The sequence below is a fragment of the Aphelocoma coerulescens genome (genome assembly GCF_041296385.1).
Source record: "Aphelocoma coerulescens isolate FSJ_1873_10779 chromosome Z unlocalized genomic scaffold, UR_Acoe_1.0 ChrZ, whole genome shotgun sequence".
Taxonomy (NCBI): Eukaryota; Metazoa; Chordata; class Aves; order Passeriformes; family Corvidae; genus Aphelocoma; species Aphelocoma coerulescens.
In genome coordinates, this window is record NW_027184085.1 from 15790148 (window position 1) to 15808307 (window position 18160).

Consider the following 18160-nt stretch of genomic DNA (forward strand, 5'->3'; position numbering starts at 1 on the left):
TGCTAATTTACTTTTATTAGATTCTAGAAGATGATTTAGAGAACAGGATAAATGCTAATTTACTTTATATCTTTTGTATATAGGGGGAGAGAAGGGTCTCCTTTTTTTGTATTTTTTATTTAATTCCTTACTCCCAAACTGGTGCCTGGATCACAGCTCTGTAAGAAATTGTGCAGCACTGTAAGATTGAATCTGCAAACTGTAAGATTGAATCTGCAAACTCTATTCCAGAAGCACTTAGTAGGTGCATAAATCAATTTTTTTCTCTTACAAACAACCTTCTATGCTTCACCTGCAGGAGTTACATTTAAATAAATTCTTCAGAGAGGAATTTGAAGAAGAATTCAGCTGCTAATAAATACAAGTATTTTTAAATAAAAAGTAAGAAAAGTACATTCTATTGACTAATACTGTATAAACCACAGGTACTCTTCAAAGAAAAAATATTTAAATAACAATTTTTAAATAAGCATACCCAAAATAAGCAGATTTTTTAAGTGCAGATACTGCAGGTGTGTAGTAGGCAAAAAACATCTATTAAATGTAAAGAAATAACTCTGATTTAAAATAATAGAAAAGGAAAATAGTAGCTGTCCAATTACACCTGATATCAAAAATGCCCATAAGAAGTTTTCTTCATTCATAATTTCTAGGAGTTGCACCACAATGCAAGCACCACTTTAAGCAGAAGTGCAGGCAGGGAGACTGGAGGGGAAAGGGAACCGCAGGAGACCTTGAAGATGGAGGCTTTTGTCAATCATTTACTGCCACAATCCTTTTTCAATACGGAACACTTCTAAAAGCACAGAGGTTTTTTTGCTGTGTGTTTGACAGAGGAAATTCTGAACATATGTTTTTTTGATAGTTATATTGGCTAAATTAATAATTTTAAAGTATTCCTTTAAAAAATTAAAAACTTTCTTAGTCTCAACAATCCAATACTCCAGCAATTTCTCCCACTAACCTCATTTGTTTCCCACTGTATAACAAGTGGCAGTGCTCTTATCTTTACTTAATTAGCTTCGGTTTCTAATGTTAAACTCCTGCTTAAGATTAAAAGGTAAGCCACATGTTATCTGTAAATAAGATGAGTCTGTTGTGAAAGCTTCATATGTAAATGCATATTGTTAATTACTAAAACAACTATGAGTAACTATGTAAATATTTCATTGTGACATACAAGAAATGCTTAGCTCCATACTTAGTACAAGGGCAAATATGAAAGTGGAAAATTTGTAGGTGAGTATTATGAAGAAAATAATCAAATATTTCCACACACTAGTTAGAGAGCTCTGTTTAGTTTAGGGAAGTTAAACCCTGCACCTAAAAATTACCAACACCCATTCACTGAAGATATTAAAAAATTCTGTGATAAATCATTTGTCTTTTGAGAATCACTGTCAAAATTGCTACTGCTAGACAATTATCTCTTCACAAAAAGCAAGCATTTCAGTTGCAGAGATTGGACAGACACTGAAAGTTATTTTGTATCTGAAAATCTTTGCAAATTAAAGGAGTGAATTTCATATGATGATGTTCCTAAAACCTTTTTCTTTATGATATATGTATGCCTTGGCTGGGAGAATTTTGCTGTGCACTCCACTTTTGTGCTTGAGGTAATGGCTGTCTACTTCTGCCAATCCTACTGGACTCATTTGACTTTTATTAAAGTTTCTGCAATATAGATAGAGCTAAGTAGGGGTAACAGGAAAGGCCAGCTCAGGCCTTGTATATGTCACAGAGCTGCATCTATACAATTATATAAAGTAATGTTCAGTGGCTGGATGAACCATACAGTGTATCCTCTGTTAAAGGAAGTAGAGAAAGTTGAGATTTCTGCAGAGTGAAAATCTGTTGCTCTCCAGCAAGCTGTTGTATTTTACTACACAGCTTCTAAAAAAAAAAAGTTATCATTTTATTTATCATGATAGCAGTAAAAATCATAGCACTAGTAGCTACTGAATCAAAGAGTTAAAGCTGAAGTTTTATGACACCAAAAGAATTACCTGTAGTAAGGTAAATCACCAAGAAAGGCAGGATTACTGGCATCTAATAAAATGTTTTAATGTGAACCTACCTCTGGTCCCCATGTCTTTGAGGGTATTCTTCAGTCTTTTTGCCCAGCATCTTTCAGTTTCTTCCCAAATTCACATGGGACTTTTTCCTGCCCATCCAGAGGCAATGCAAGTATCAAACAGAGGTAATAAAAACACCTACAAAATAAAAAATGAGCAAAATTATTTACTAAAACAATCCATTCCCCTATTTGTTGCACATGGTCTACACACATACAAGAAGAAACAACTACGGAGTAAATACTAAAATCTACATGACGAAGACTGTCTCACAGCTCAAATAATTTTACTGATCTCAGTGTGACCAAAGGTCCCAGTCTCAAACCAGTTTTTACTGCTGCTATCTCACAGTCAGTTTTATCAAAAACTTGCATGATAGTGTGCTCATACTGTCCGTTGTTCTAAATTATTGGATCTCTTCATAATTCTTCAGGTAAAATATATGAAGCATCTATTAATCATTTTGCATTTGCAGTTTTGTTGAGGCAGGGGAGAAGTGTCCATCAAGCATTCACAAGCATTTCAGCTTTTGATTTATATGAGAAGAGAAACGGTTATATCTGATCTTTCAATTAAAACTACAACCTGATTTGAATACCACAGGTCACTCATGTTGCTGTCTAAAATTTCAGGATTGGTATTCACATTAAGGAGTGTACACAGAAAAACTTGCCATTGACATATAATGAATAAGTACTTCTGCAATGACCCAGTTTTGACTGTCTCTGATGATTCAGTACATTCATGTGTTTGTAGGGAAAAAGAAATAGGTCAGAGGAGATTTGTTCCCAGGAAAGACTCCTGTATGGATAGGGGAGCATGAATTTCTTCAGATCAAGCAGGCATATGAGATTTTCACCATACTGACAATCTAAACTTATCAGATTATAAATTTTCTGCCTTTTTCTAAAAGCAGTGGCATTGTAGGCTGATCTCTTAGGAAAATCATACCAAATTATCTCAGATCTGACAGTTCAACAAATAGGTCTTCCTGTCTCTGCACATCTGTCTGAGAAAGATACTTCATTCTCACCAAATGTTATCTTAGCCTGTCCTGAGACTCTGAGTGTACTTAAGTGATACCAGTGTTTACAGTGCAGTTGCATCCCTAAGACAGCTGCAAAAGAGTGATACGACAGATCAAAGCTCTGTGGAAGTTTTCAGGTAATCCTAATCAGAGCCTTTTATAAGAAACACAGTCCTGTCTGACACATGGAGCAAATGACCTGTAAATGAAGCTGCCTCACGAACTATATAGACATTTCTCTGTTTTCCACACAACTTTTGCTTCAGAAAATTTAGGTCAAATAGCATTTCAATTTTTTTTTTCTAGCAGATTAAATTGGGTCATGTTCCTAGAGAAGTGGGTCATTTTTCCTTGTAAATAAACAGTTTCATGCCTGCATATCTTTAGTTCAAAGGCTCTATTGTTTGTACTCAAAACTGCACAATTCTTTTGCTTAGCCAAGAGGCAGTGATTTTTTTTTTTCTTTTCCAAAGGGCAGTCTTTAGCCTAACCCAGTAAGACACATGATTTTTCTCAGTGCATGACAGTGAAGAGTCTCTTTTCTGCCTTCCCATCAAAACACTGACTGGGGACAAAATTCTTAGCCAGTATTGATTGATTTGCTCCAGTGACTTCAACAGCGCTGTTCTGGTTTATATCAAGTGGGAATCCATGCTAAAAAAAATCAGTGTCCAGTGCATAAATATAGAAAAGTTATTGCCAATTTTCTAACACATCTCGAAAGATTATTTTCACATCTGTTCAGTTGAGAATAAGGACCTTTATGAAGAGAACATGGTGCAATTCCCCAGCTTGAACCTGTAAAGTCCAAGACAGATGATCCAGCAGCTCAGTGAATTTACACAGGATGGTTCAGTCAAATGTTATAGAAAGAACAAAAAAGCTCAACAATAATATAACCTTCTCTCCCTTTTTTTTTTTAATTTAGACTTATCAGTGTTGTTATCATTTATGTCATCATGAATGAAAACATGGAGAACTCTCATACTGCTTAGATGAATTTTCAGAGGATTGCATATTGATATAATTTCCATAAATACAGACATACATTTAAAGTTCACATATGTGAGTATGATGTAAGGTCATTCTTATGCCAGCTATTCCCCAATCCTTTGTGGGCTGTTTCACAATTTTTTGACAATGTTTAATGTCTACAGCAATTTTTTCTCACTGTCCTTAACCTTTCATTGCATGTCTTACAGAAAACTCAAGGATTTAAACATTCTTCCTTTTTAAATTCACACCTCTCTTGTTCTCAAATTGATGTTGCATACATATGCCTAACAAACCTAGAACACCTACTGTCTTTGCAAGTTTAATTCCTCTTCACTATTATTTCCATCTTCACTATCAAAAAAGGAATTAGTATATTGGTATGCCAATTTCAGCAAACCTAGGTAAAATAAGAACTGTAAAATTATTGAACAAGGAATAATGCTTACTAAATTTTCTGGAAAATCTAGTCCCTTTTTATTGATATTGTTTACTTCTTTATAGTGCTCTGTATTATTCTACGTGCTTCAGGAAAGACTATATTTGAAGTCCAACAGCAACAGACATAAAAGTTATTCTTTAGTCACAAATTTAGTCTAGTATACGACATAACTTCTGTATATTTAACACAGAGTTCCAGTCTGGTCTTCTACGGTATTTGGAATCAAACCTTTGAATAGAGGCATACCAACACTTGTTGGTTTGAAAAATCTTTTCAATATGACCTAGAGATTCCCTACTTCAGAAGTACCCCAGAGATAACTCACCATTTTTTCAAGAGATTTGGAAGCTACATACAGATTTGACACCATTTCTTGACATGCTAAGATTTTGCCATAGGAATCTTGATATCCGTGGTTGTATGAATAATGAAGAAACTTTTTCTGGCAGCAACATTTTCTAAAATAATTTGAATAAAACTTCCAGCAGCTGCACTGTGTCTTTTCACCAATTTTACTCTTAAGACATCTGTTCAGTTATATAATGAAGACAATAACACCAATGAAAGTTGTTTTGTTCATATCAGTGAGTGAGCTTCTGAAATGCTTCTGAAAAAAAAAACAAAACTAAAATTATTGTCAAAAGAAGATTGTAGAAGAATAGCAGAATACAAAGTCTAATATTAAAAGAGTAAGTGAATCTGTTTCATATTGCTTTTATGATACTGATATTATTCTAGGGATTTTTACTTAATTTACTCCTATATGAAAAGAAAAGATCACAACATAAACATAAATAGTTTGTGTAGATTAGATTGAAGGAGAATTGTTGTTCAAGAGGAACACAGCACATCCTGTAGAGATCTGTATCATGCCTCGCAAATAGAGATTACCCACAAATAGATACCAGGGCAGCTGTGTTCTCAGGTGAGGTCCTTGAAAATTGTTTTTCACTACACACATTTGTTTACTTTGAAAAATGATTCTACAGTATAAAACAGATTTTGCAGGTTTTTCTTAGTAACACTGGACCTTCTTATATTATGGCTAGGTTGAGATGTTTAGATCAGATATGTGAGAAATAAAGCAGCCAAAAAGCAGAGATCTCATTCCAAAAGGGTGCAAAACAATATTTTTATCTGAAAAACGTCAGCCAGCACCAATACGAGAAAAATAAAGAAACAAAATTCTGCACATTAAAAAGACAGGGAGGGAAGCTGAGCAGCCCTAATGGATAGCACTGGATTGTTTTTTGAGCTTTGGGGTTCTCTGCACATCTTAACTTAAATAACAACTACTAAATTGAAAAGACATTGGTATGAACATACCAGCTCTTCAACAGGATGCAGTGAAAGAGAGTGTGAATAAATTAGAGGAAGGAGATGTAAAAAGCAAAACGAAAATGAGAACAAAAAAATTGGTCAAAATTTTCTGCTGTTTTTTTTGTTGGGTTTTTTTTTGGGGGGGTGTTTTTTTTTATATTGGGTGAAGGTGCTTGTTTTTTGGGGGGGGTTGGAGATTTTTCAGTAAGAGAATTGTAAATTCTGACAGTCTCTTCAGAATGCAAGTAGCTAGAAATGAAAATAAAAGCATAGTAATGGGAGAGAAAAAAGCTGAAAAGAGCAACTTAATTAGAGATACTGATAGAGATTTAAAAATAAGTTCTTGAAATTCTTTTTAAATCGTGGGCAATATTTAATAGGAATTAACAGGTATGGGGCTACATGTGCAAAAAGAAAAATTATGACTTTACTCTCCCTTGTGCTTTCAAAACTGGAACAAGCAAGACCACAATCAAAGTAATCTCAGAATATGAGAAAAGCAAAAGAAAGAAATATGGGAATTGTATTTAAAAAAAACTTATTGACAAAGCAAGAGAAGTTACTGAAATAGCAGGGATGAAGTCATGGGCATGGAACAAAAATTTCAAAAAGTTATTAGTGTAAGAGATGAATACTGCTGAGAACATAAGAAATTAAAGGGCTGGTGTAGGAGAGATTTGGTAGCTATGTAACTACTTTTCCAATTCTGAAAACACAGTGACAGTATGGTAACAATTGTGAGGTTTATGTGTATATCAACACAATACAGCCCAGTGTTGACCATGACCACTATTAACCAAAATCAAGTTATTTAAATAATACTAGATCTCTATTTAACAGCTTGTCATGAAATTTATTATAATAGTACTTTTAGTCAGCAGTCTTATCATGCTTTTACCAACAGTGTGATCAATATAAGCATTATATCTAGCCTACAATTTCACCCACCACTTCAAAAGCTTCATAAATCATCAACTTTTATAACTTCTTGATTACCTCCTAACGTTCATACAAAACAAGGATAAAAACAAAAATCACCCTCTGATGAAAGCATGCTGAGCACTTGAAAAACTTTTATTAAATGATATCCAGTTAGCAACACCCTGTTGGGCCATTGCTGTGTAGTGATGATTATGGAGTGCTCTTTCGCATAAACTGAATAAATCTCATAAATTGTTGATGGAGGTGCTTTAAAATATCATCTATTGACCAACTTTACCCCAGCAACAGAACAGAATTGATTTACTTTGCCTCTCTTCTAAGAAATTTTATCCATAGCCTGGGGCTTGGGGACTGTACAGCAAACAGATCAATCCAATGTACTTTCAAGGGCTGGAGAAAGCTGTTCACTTCATGTCTGGGTTCTCTGAAAGGTCTGCGTCTTGCTACCCAATTTACTGAGGCTTGCTCACAATATGACAAGAAAAGCGGATGAGGGTAACCCATCTTTAACATCAAAGAGAGTTCACAGAGGTACGATTAAAGGTAAAATTGTCAGGCCAATTTTTGCAATGAGGTTAGGTCTACAGGAGACATGTAATTGAATTTCAGTTCCACTGGAGCCCCAACTCACCTTGTTCCTTCCTTGTTCTGCCTTGGCTGTTACAGGGAGTGTGGAAAGGCAACAGGCTGTGCTTCACATGGCCCATGTGGTCTCTATCCATCAGATAGACTCCTTGGGCAGTACAGCTCCACGCAGATTGCAACCTGATGACAGAACAAAAACAAAATAGAGGAGATACTAAGACCAGCAATGCCTTATGTTTCTGTTCCACCTCTAAAAGATTTGCAATATAGATCTCTTCCACAACACTTTCTTAACTTGTACAAGGTATGGGAAATATTTTTGTTTGTCTACAGCCTTCAGTGAACTAAAAATGCCCATCAGCATTTTAACCCACTTGCCTTTAGACCTTTAGAGAAAATTCGTTTTTGCTACTTTTTAGTCACACTGGTAATGAAGAAGTGAATTACTCTAGAGCTCTTCACGCTATTATGCCTGTCTCTTTCATACTTCTGTGATGCTGTTTTGCTAACATACTCCTCACCATACTGAAAAAAACCATGAACAAACACTACTCGAAGTTCATTATGGAAAGATAACTAAACAAAACTAGGTGAATCTAACTGCAGTAAAGAGTCATATATCTCATCAATATTGTCCTTGCAATAGCATGATATCTTACATTTGGGTGACATCTCAGGAACAGAGAATACCCTTTTGGACTCTATATTTAACAAGGACCATTGGCTTCTTTGGGACTGCCAGTGCATTTGAAATTAATGGATTCATATATGAGATAAAAGATGGAAGTCATTTAATACCTTACCAAACTGTCTCATAAGCTCTGAGGCAGGCATGGAATTGTTTTCCTTATAATAAAATCCACAAAAGATCAGTAGAAAATCCCCTATGTGAGGCAGTTAGAAACACCTTATTAAATCCCCCCAAAAATGAGGTGCCCGTTGAAGCCTCTCACGGCTGTTAACTGACCCAGACATGGCATTGCCCATCAACTTGTATCTCCTGTCTCACCTAGCTTGTAATTCTCCTTTGGGTCTGATCTTTCACAAACTGTGGAAATAAGACTTGAATTCAGCCTTCCACACCTGGGGACACATATGAACATGATTTTCGTAATTGCCTTCAATCTTACTGTATGCAGAAACCACTAATCCCACTTGAAGTCATTACAGAGGTAACACAGCCTGGTGCTATAAGGTGGCTCCTTCATGCAGATAACATTTTTAAATAAAGTGGCATCTCCAATATTATATTTTCTGGTTAAGTGTTTTTACATTTACTTCCAAAAGTGTTCTCATTTAAGGAAAACTATTCATGTATGCCTTCGTACCAGGCAGTTTAACAGCCAGGAACTTAAAATACCAATTAAAATGTACTGTCAAAAAAGAAAAACCAGCTCTATTTTTCTGGAGGTGTTCCCAAGATGCAGCCAAACTAACAATGAGTTTTAAATTTTCTGTACTTCTTGTGCTACGTCTGCTTCTCACCTGGGAATTAGTCCCTCTCCTGCATAAATATGCACCAGATGGCTGAGGAGGGCCTTAGGAAGGCCTGAAAGGGCACTCTACAGAAGAGCTGTAGTGTCACACTCAGGAGGCACTGAACAAGTCTTTTGTGGAACATACTGTCAGCCATTTATCATAGTACTACATATTCAAGGAAAAAACAGGCAGCTAGAGAAGGAGGGCAGAAAGTATACTCTTCCAAGGTCACTTCTGCCAAACAGACATCATGCTATTTGCCATGAAAACGCCACACTTCTTTTCCTCCTCTCTTAGTGAGACTTCCTTTTTATTTCCTCAAATGGGTGTCTAAGTCTGAGGTATATTTCCTCAGCTATTTGTGTATGTCTGTGAAAAGTTTATTTTATCCTTGTAGAGGCCAAAATATCAAGTTTCTAACAGGATCACAGTGAGGGAAGACAGGGTTTCAGATTTAGCAGGAGGCCCAGGCATGTGGGGAGAGTATGAATATATCTGCTGCAGTTTTGTAATTGCTTGCCACAAGTCAGCTCAGTCTTTGTTTTTGTTATTGTATACACATAAGGAACACTAGCACAAAATATCTCAGTGTGTCTACAATATAGGAGCAAGAAGATTCAAGTTGTCATCTTGTTAAAATGCAGACCAAAGCTGGCTAATTATTTGTAGCTAGGTACAGATGTCAAACCCTAAAAAGGTGGCATTTACTGAGGCAAAGTGTAATGGCTAAACTGTTTTTTACTCGCATCATCTATACAAAGAAAAAACCTAACCAAATAAACAAGGTGTCTTCTTTCCTACTATTAATAAACTAGTTTAAAACCAGCATAAATTTTAAGAGTTTTAATGGAAAAGAACAAAGCAGAAACATTAACATGTTACTTAAAAAAATAAACAAACTAACAAAACACCAAACACTACAGTCTGATTTAAAATTTCTCTGTGGCTTCTGAAAAAAACCCTACTTTTTCTGTTAATTATTTCAATAGGAGTCAAGTTCCTTGGAAAATATATTAGGATATTACTTGTTCATATCATGCATCTAATTATCAAAACTGGAAATTATATTTTGTCTGATTACTTTTAATACCTGCACCCAGCATGCAATGGTGAAGTCGTTTTGTCTCTTCTTTGTAGCAGGTGGATCACCATAAGGACAATTTTTCAAACTTCACATGTTTTCAAGGCTGTTCACAGAGTTCTGAATACATATACAAACTCCTCTAACAGGTAACAAGGTATCCAAGTACCTCCTACACACTGCTTTTTAAAATACTTCCCTCTTTAACTGAAGGATGAGGGGAGGACTGGTGTGAGAGTGAAAAATTAAAAAAAAATTAAAGGCATCTTAGATGATGATGTGTTTCAGAGGTAAGAGGGGTATGGGTCACACTCTGTGCAGATAAAGTTTTGAATGCTTTGAGCACAGGCCAAGGATGTTCAAGGATCTGAACTTCCTCAATGCTCAGAAAATTTTGAATTGGTCCATTTTCCTTTAGTGTCCTCATAGGCTCTGTGGGCCATATGACAAGTAGGAGGACATCTCTGCATGCTCAAACCTTCCAGAAATAAGCCTAAAGGCAGAAAAAGTAGATGTCCAGTTGCCCATATAATAACATTTAATTGGAATTTTCTTGTTCTTAATGTTTTCTTAACATAAGCTCTCATTCCCCAAATTACTCAGAGTTGGTCATTTTATCACGTAAGCTGTGCTCTTTCAGACTTACAGACCTTGCACCTGTAAATGCCGCAAAAGTGTTTTGATCTGTTGCTTCACTTATCCTTACAGCCTTGTGAGAGTACTATAGGGAACCCATTACCTGAAAAGGTGGCAGATCAGTGCAGAACTGAAAAAGAACCACTCTGAAACTTGCCCCAGAGAAATGTGATGCTTAGTCTCAAGAAACTCTTTTAATGTACGCACGACATTTGCCTCCTGGATTCATGTTGGGAATAAGGCTGACTAACACTCTCTAAACTTCCCAGGAATTCTCTCCAGTTTAGTTCATTTCAGCGAACTTGTTCAGAAAGGAACAAAACATTCTCTAAGTCTCTGCCTGGCAGAGCACAAAGGCAGAAAAGAAAAACCAAAGAACAGAACAAGAGCTTGAAGGATCAATACTCCCATCTTGTGGCTGCTGAAGAAAATGCATATGTCTAAGTAAAAACGGAAAAACTGTTCATGTAGATAGTTTATAAATATTAATTTACTTGAAAAGACATTTTCTTTTATGTTGTAATCAAATTTGGATCTTAGAATTACCAGTGTTATATTCAGAGAAGGAAGTATGTGGAAAAATTTTCATTCAGCCACAACAAATTAATAATTGTAGCAAATTTCTAATTGCAGGAAGCTGAAAGGATGAAATCCACTTTTGTGATACTCTGAATTCAAAGTATCCTGAATGAAGGCAGGGATGTTATGGAACTCCACAGGCTGGGGGCAGTAGGTCATGCTGAAATTTAAGGATACATGATGGAGGAGTAACAAGCACTTAATTCACAACATCTGTATGCAATAGATATAACTCTCCTTTCTGTAATTCTGTGAACCTCAGAAGAAGGAGCAAGTCTCACTTTTCTTGGGTCTTCCAACAGATTTTTCTTCTTGATTTATTAGTTACCTACATAAAGCTGAAATGAAGAGCATGTGGCTAATATGCCTCATTAGAGGCCCTATATGGTTCCTGTGTTAGGTATCTACTTACTTACACAAATCAGTGCTGAATGAACTTGTTTCCTCTATCATTTCCCTGCATTTGCACAAATTCTAAGATAGTATGCATCCTGACCCTTGACTGGGATCTCAAAGTACACTTAATTTATGATGTGTGCTAATACCAACACCACCATGAGAGTACTCCTGTGCTGTTTGGAAGACACTGACAGTGAGAAATTTGCTTTAATATTTGGCCATAAAAAATTCCTGGAAAACACCAAACACACAGTTTCAGAAAATAAAGCTCTCAGTGGAAACTCATCTGGAAACCTGGTTGTAAAGTTGAAATGAATGACAGTTACAGAGATTATAAATCAGATATCATCACCTTAATAAGAATCAAATATGGAATGAAAAATCTTTTCCCAGAGGCTTGAACACATTTCAAATATTCTGATTCACATGAAAAAACTTAAATATATAGACTGAGAAGATTTAAGGAATGTTGAGGCTCAGGCTCATAGAAACTATGTGTTTTTCTCACCTGGTAGATCCATGTGACTGAAATGACACCAAGGCCCAACCGACTGACCTGGAAGTGGGATTTCTAGGAAATACATGATCTGTGCATGTAGAAAGGGGCTGTGTCTTACCAAAGTAGAAAGGACAAAACACAGTGAACCCTCCTGCAGGTCAACAGGCTTTACACCAGGTGAAATTGGCCTTCAGAGCAAGCTGATTCATTATCAGACATTTCAAAGCAGAAGATGCACAAAGTGCATTTCAAAGACAGAAACAACCAGTCAGGAGGACTCTGTTTGCTAACAAGCCTACTGGAAAAATGTGTCAACAGAAGTTCTCACCTGAGGTTCCTAACAGAGGAATTGCTACTCCACAGGTGAATGTAAGTTTGCTCATAAATCAGACCCCCAAAGCAGTGTTAAATTATGAGGGAGCCTGTGAGCTTCAGGTTAATAATTGCAGTAATCATGGGATATAGACTGTAAAAAGGGAGACAAGACACAAGAAGAGCAGCAGCAATAGCATCTTCAAATCTACACTACCCTGTAAGTACACAGGTCAAAACACCCAGCAGTGTTACGTTAGTGCTTCAATTTGGTTTTTTTGCTGTAGTTTGAGGGGGGAAAATAAAGAGGATTCTCCCTTTGAGAAAGAAGCTGTTCATTGCTTATTAAAAACTGTGCCTCATAACAATTAAACTGTGAATGAGGGATGTTCACCACAGTCAAACATGAGTGAGGAGTCTACCTCTGCAGTATAAAAATGAAATATATGTTGGGCTGTATTAATAACAGTGTGACCAACAAACTGATGCAAATGATGACACTGCAGTACTAGAAACCTGTTATGCTGCTTGTGGAATACAGGGTTTAGTTTTAGACAGCTAACCTTTAGTGGCTTCAAACTGAAAGGGATTTGGTTTAGATATTAGAAAAAAAAATATTTACTGTGAAGGTGGTGATGCAGTGGAACAAGTTTCCCTGAGAAGTTGTGGATGCCCCATCCCTGGGAGGGTTTAAGGCCAGGTTGGATGGGGCTCTGAGCAACCAAGTCTATATCCCAAACACACAGCAGGGGAGTTGGAACTAGATGATCTTTAAGGTCCCTTCCAAACCAAACCATTCCATGATTCTATGATTTTTAAAAAGGTGGTAGTGATAAACCTGAGAGAATCTAGAAGAGGACGAGCTGCTAAGATGATCAGGGGCTGGAGAACCTGCTGTTAAGAGTATCTGAAGGGACTCTGTGCATGCGTCCCTGAAGAAGAGAGGACCTGATTGCAGATTCCCCTACTGCAAGGTGCATTCTAGCCTTTTCATCTGAGAGATGCATGAGGGGAAAAGATAGGGGTCAGAAGGTGCAACAAAGGAAATTGTAACTGTGTATTAAAAAAGTGGTTCTCCATGATAGCGCTGAAGGACTGGAAGAAGTTGCTTGGAGAGGGTGTGGAACTTCCATTCTTAGGGATTGCAAAACTCAGTTGGACATTGAATCTTACACTGAGGCTTGATGTGAGTTGTGCACTAAGAGGCCACAGCATAAGACCCACAGAGGTCCCTTTCACCTGAATTTTTCTACAACTGTATATTTTAAGAGATGAGGCACAGTGTGGTAAGAAATGCTGGAAACAGAATAGAGCTTAAGTCAGAGCAGGGAAATTTGGCTACAATATAAATACAGAATCCTCAAATGCAATTTGCACAGCTGCCAGCCTGGTCTAGTCACATGTAAGATCAGCAGAAATTATATCAACTGCATCACAATCCAACACTGTAATATTAGTCCAATGTGACAGATGTCAAAGATAAACTGTAGCTAATCATTTACTTGCTGACTATAGGTTAAGAATGGAACCTTAACAATTAAAATGGTTTTGTGGTAAACAGAATCAGTGAAGCTTTGCTTCAGAAGAATCTGTATTTCTTTTCTCACTTGAATAATTCAACACACATCTTTCCTATCCTCACCAGGAAAACAATCAGAAGTACTGTGGCTCTCTTCAGGACTAGCCAGCAGCCATCTGCTGTCAGATAAAATGTGTAGAAATTGAGTTCTGCTTCCACTCTGTTCTGGGGATAAAATACCTGGGTTCCACCCCCTCACCCACCTGGTGTATGTGTAAATTCCACAGAAACATTCTTCTTGGTAAGATTTCCTTCAGCTTCCAAATGTGGTTGAAATTGGGTAACAATTTAAAATCCTAAGGTGTATGAGCAAACATCTGGCCTTGTTTTCTAGGCTTAATGCAAATATTCATAATAAAATATATTTAATAATTTTGATCACAGCATTCATACTGTGGAAGCAGGTAAGAGGGAGATGACAAGATATTCTGACCATGATTTTTTCCCCATTAGAAATCAGAACAAAAACCAGTTCTGGAATGAAAGAGAATTTTTTTTAAAATTTACTGTGGATCAGACAAGCTGTATTTATAGGCTGTAATTTATTTCAAGTGACAAATAATTTAAACTGAAGAAGACTGTGCTTATTTTTCATATAGCTGGGAAGTACAGAAAGAAATACAGAAAAAGTCAGTTTTAACTCCCTTCAAGCAATTTTTTAAAAAGTTTTTGTCAGGATAAAATATCCTTACAGATTTTTAAGAACAGCTTTTCCTATAGAAAACTTACATGAGATAAATATTGTGCAACTGTAATGTGCATCAGATAAATAGATATTTTAGGATGTAAATGTTGTTACAGGTAGTAAGCATGCTGCTTCTCTAGCAGTGCAATAGATATAATGGTTTTCAGCTTGATGCAGCTCCTGAGATCATGTTGTCAAAATTTATGCATATGACTTTTTACTCCAGCTATTGTTGAATCATAGGTACCAAATGTGAATATATATAATCACCATATTAGAACACACGTGTTTCCTACAGAATTCCAAAAAGCTCCTACTTACTGAATTACATCACTGACTTCTCATACTAAGAATAGAAATTGAATTTAATCATTAAGTAATACCATAAGGTTTAAGATCTTTGAGTGCACCATGCATTCTACATTGCTAAATACTAAACCATAGCATTGATATGGACACAGTGTTAAAATAAATGTATTACAGAAGGTTACATTGATCATACAGAGACAGATGGTGCTTGAATGGAAAACATGGAAGCAAGCCTGATCCAGTTACTAGATCACCTGCCATTTGCTTATCAGTTATGAAATCAGGGTCTTAATAATTCAAAGAAAAATTTGGAGTTTGATAAAATCTTCATGGATTTTGGTTCTGGTGAGAAGAGCAGGAAATTTTAGTAGCAGTTGTGCTTTTTACCTTGCTGAAGAAAGAGAACAAACTGGAGAAGTCAGTGACTTATAGAGTAAGAATTCTGAAATGAATGTGCACTTTGCATCAAAATATAATTACAATCAAAACACCTCCATTTGGAAAACTTCTGATCTAAGCTGACTTTAGCTTACACTGATGAATATAACAAAAACCTAAGAGAATTTTCCAATCATCAGACAGTCACAAAGATGTTATAATAAATAGGCACAATTTTCATGGCAGAATACATGTGTAATTAAAATAATGGGGCATAAAAAGAAAATAGCTTTCACTTAGCCATGCAAAGATGATTCTATATATGAAGAAACAGCTGAATGTAATTTCTGTTCAGCTGCTTAAAAGATGACATATGGGAAAGTCTAGATGAGAGTATTCTCTAGTTCTCTCTTTCATGGTGGTAATATTTTAATCTATGATTTGAGATATGCATCCAAAAAAAAAGCCGTCCAGTCTGCTTTTTTGGAATACATAGGTCTCATATCTAATTCACAAACTTAAGCTTTGTAGTATTTTCATCCAATACTATCCACACAAAAATAATATTCTGTCTCCCTGCTAGGGAACTCTTGCTATAGACTGGACAAAGAAAAGTTAAAATGCTGTCAAAAATCAATGAGACTCATAAATTTCTGTACTAATATATCTCATCAATCTGAATGGGACTAATGCACATAATTAGCAAACCTAAATCCAGTATACAGCAGTCGTGTTTTAAGAAAGACATTTATTTTGAAAGTTTGGAAAAAGCAGTTGCAGATTATTTCTGTTACCCTGCTATTATGGACAAAGTCATCCTAAATAATGTACATGTCCCTCATCTCTAAGATTTCTTTTCTACATTACAGAACTATCTTGCCACCAAAAGTCATCAGTGAGATATATTGTGAATGGGATTCCACAGAAAGGTAAAATCTATACTGTGTGCTTCCTACAAGAAGATAAAACAATAATTTGTATGCCAGACGAATATCTCCCATGCATAATGATATAAAAAAATGTTTACGAATATATATTCTTGTACAAATATGGTGCTCAGTGTCTCCCCATACAAATCAACAATTATTTGTTTTCTGTTTTACATGATAGTGTCATTCCATACCTAAATGCCTTATTTGTAACATGAATGGAAATTTCTCCCTTTTCTATCAGCAGCTTCCCTAGATAAAAACACTTTCTTAAACAACTTCTGGTGCAAAATGTTTCTTTAATTTCTTGCTGTATGACACTGATCTGTCCTTCCAGCTGTTAGATGTTCTTTTGCTGGTAGAGGTTGTTCTTTTTGTTGTTTGGCCTTCAGCTTCAAACCCAAAAATTTTTAAAATGTTTAAAGTAAAAAATAGTACTGAAATTACTATTTAGAACCTCTAATGAAATTTTGAACCAATAAATCAAAAATTGAGGCTTTTCTCTTCTCTTATGTTAAACAGTTCTGTCTCTAATGGACTCTATCCAGCAGGATGCTGAATATCTCTAAATATAATTTAAAACTCTTGCAGGACAACAATGTTCTGTTGAGAAGTTTTGTTAAAGGATTTTTGCATAAAGTACAAGATGAAAACAGTTCGTCCAGCAAATCTAATTCAATGCAACACAATTTGAAGATTATGATGGAATGACTGCTCTGCATATATGGAATATCATAAGCAATAATGATCCATTGCACTAATTTATTATCATCACTGATATTACCACAAATAAATTATTGCTATAGAATGTGGCTTGAAATATAATGCAATTAGGATGCTATTCTATCACTACTTTACACTATTTTAAAAACTAATCATGTTACTCAAACAGTTCCTGCTACAAATAGCTACAAATAGCTAAAAATACCAGGACAGATATAAAGTTGGTTTCAATGAGAGTAGATGTTTTGAGGTCATCTGAAGATAGAGTAACACACAGAGTTATATAAAGTATTTTTCAAAATACCTAGAGCAGAATGGGACCCTGAATTATCTTACTGTTATTGTTATGGTTATGAGGCTCATCTCACTCTTTCTACACTATTTAAGTATTATGTCAGCAATACTTTAATGTTAGCACAACCACAGTCGGGTACCACAAGTGGGGCATTCTGAACAGTTAGAAATTCAAATAACATTTGCATAGTCTGTTCAGAATTAGCTAATTAGAAAGGTCTAGAGACTCAAAGTCTCAGCACAGCAATTTTTATGATAAGCAATTTAAAATAATTTTAATGAAATTTCTTCAATGAAAAATAATTTTAAGGAAAATTTTCAGTTAAAATGGGTTATACAGTCTTGTTTTACTCCCAGAAAAATGTTTATCTGGGCATAGGATGGACATCACACTAGAAAGCCCTCAGGAAAAGGGACAAGAAAGTAATGGACGAGTTCAGCTTTCCAAAATCACATCTCTCCCGCATCTAAAGTAGCACATAAAGAACTTTCCAGAAGTGTCTTGAAGAGCCCTATGGATCAATTATTCACACAAACTGGACAAATGCTTTAAACTGTGTATTGTCCACTGTTGATAAAGAAATATGACAGACATGATCACTGCAAGTGCCTAGCAGATGATTCCTCTGAACTAAATTTTTTTTTTATTTCGAGAAGAGTAAAAAATATTCAAAAGAAGGATAGGTGTATAGAATTTTAAAAGGGTGTCTTAGGCGGGATGTCTGCAACACTATGGTGCATCAAGTTCTGATCCTGATATAATGCTGTTCTTTCTTATTTAAATATTACAGCTGTCACAGATTGAAGTTCTCCAGGATTATGTATGACACTCTCCATTGACCTTGGACTGCTCTCATCAAGTTTGAGATATGTTCAGGCAAAAGAATTGCTGCA

At 35.8% G+C, this 18160-nt stretch overlaps 1 long non-coding RNA gene across 1 annotated transcript in view; it reads right to left on the bottom strand.

Annotated features, from left to right (window-relative positions):
* Positions 1–1820: 1820 nt before the first annotated feature.
* The window catches only part of LOC138103416 (uncharacterized), a 60878-nt gene continuing 44538 nt past the window's right edge, over positions 1821–18160 (bottom strand). Inside the window, exons 2-5 of the long non-coding RNA XR_011147722.1 lie at positions 7431–7564; positions 4863–5144; positions 2078–2213; positions 1821–1893 (exon numbers count right to left, since the gene is read on the bottom strand). This is a non-coding gene — a long non-coding RNA (uncharacterized lncRNA). The remainder of the gene's footprint in view (positions 1894–2077; positions 2214–4862; positions 5145–7430; positions 7565–18160) is intronic.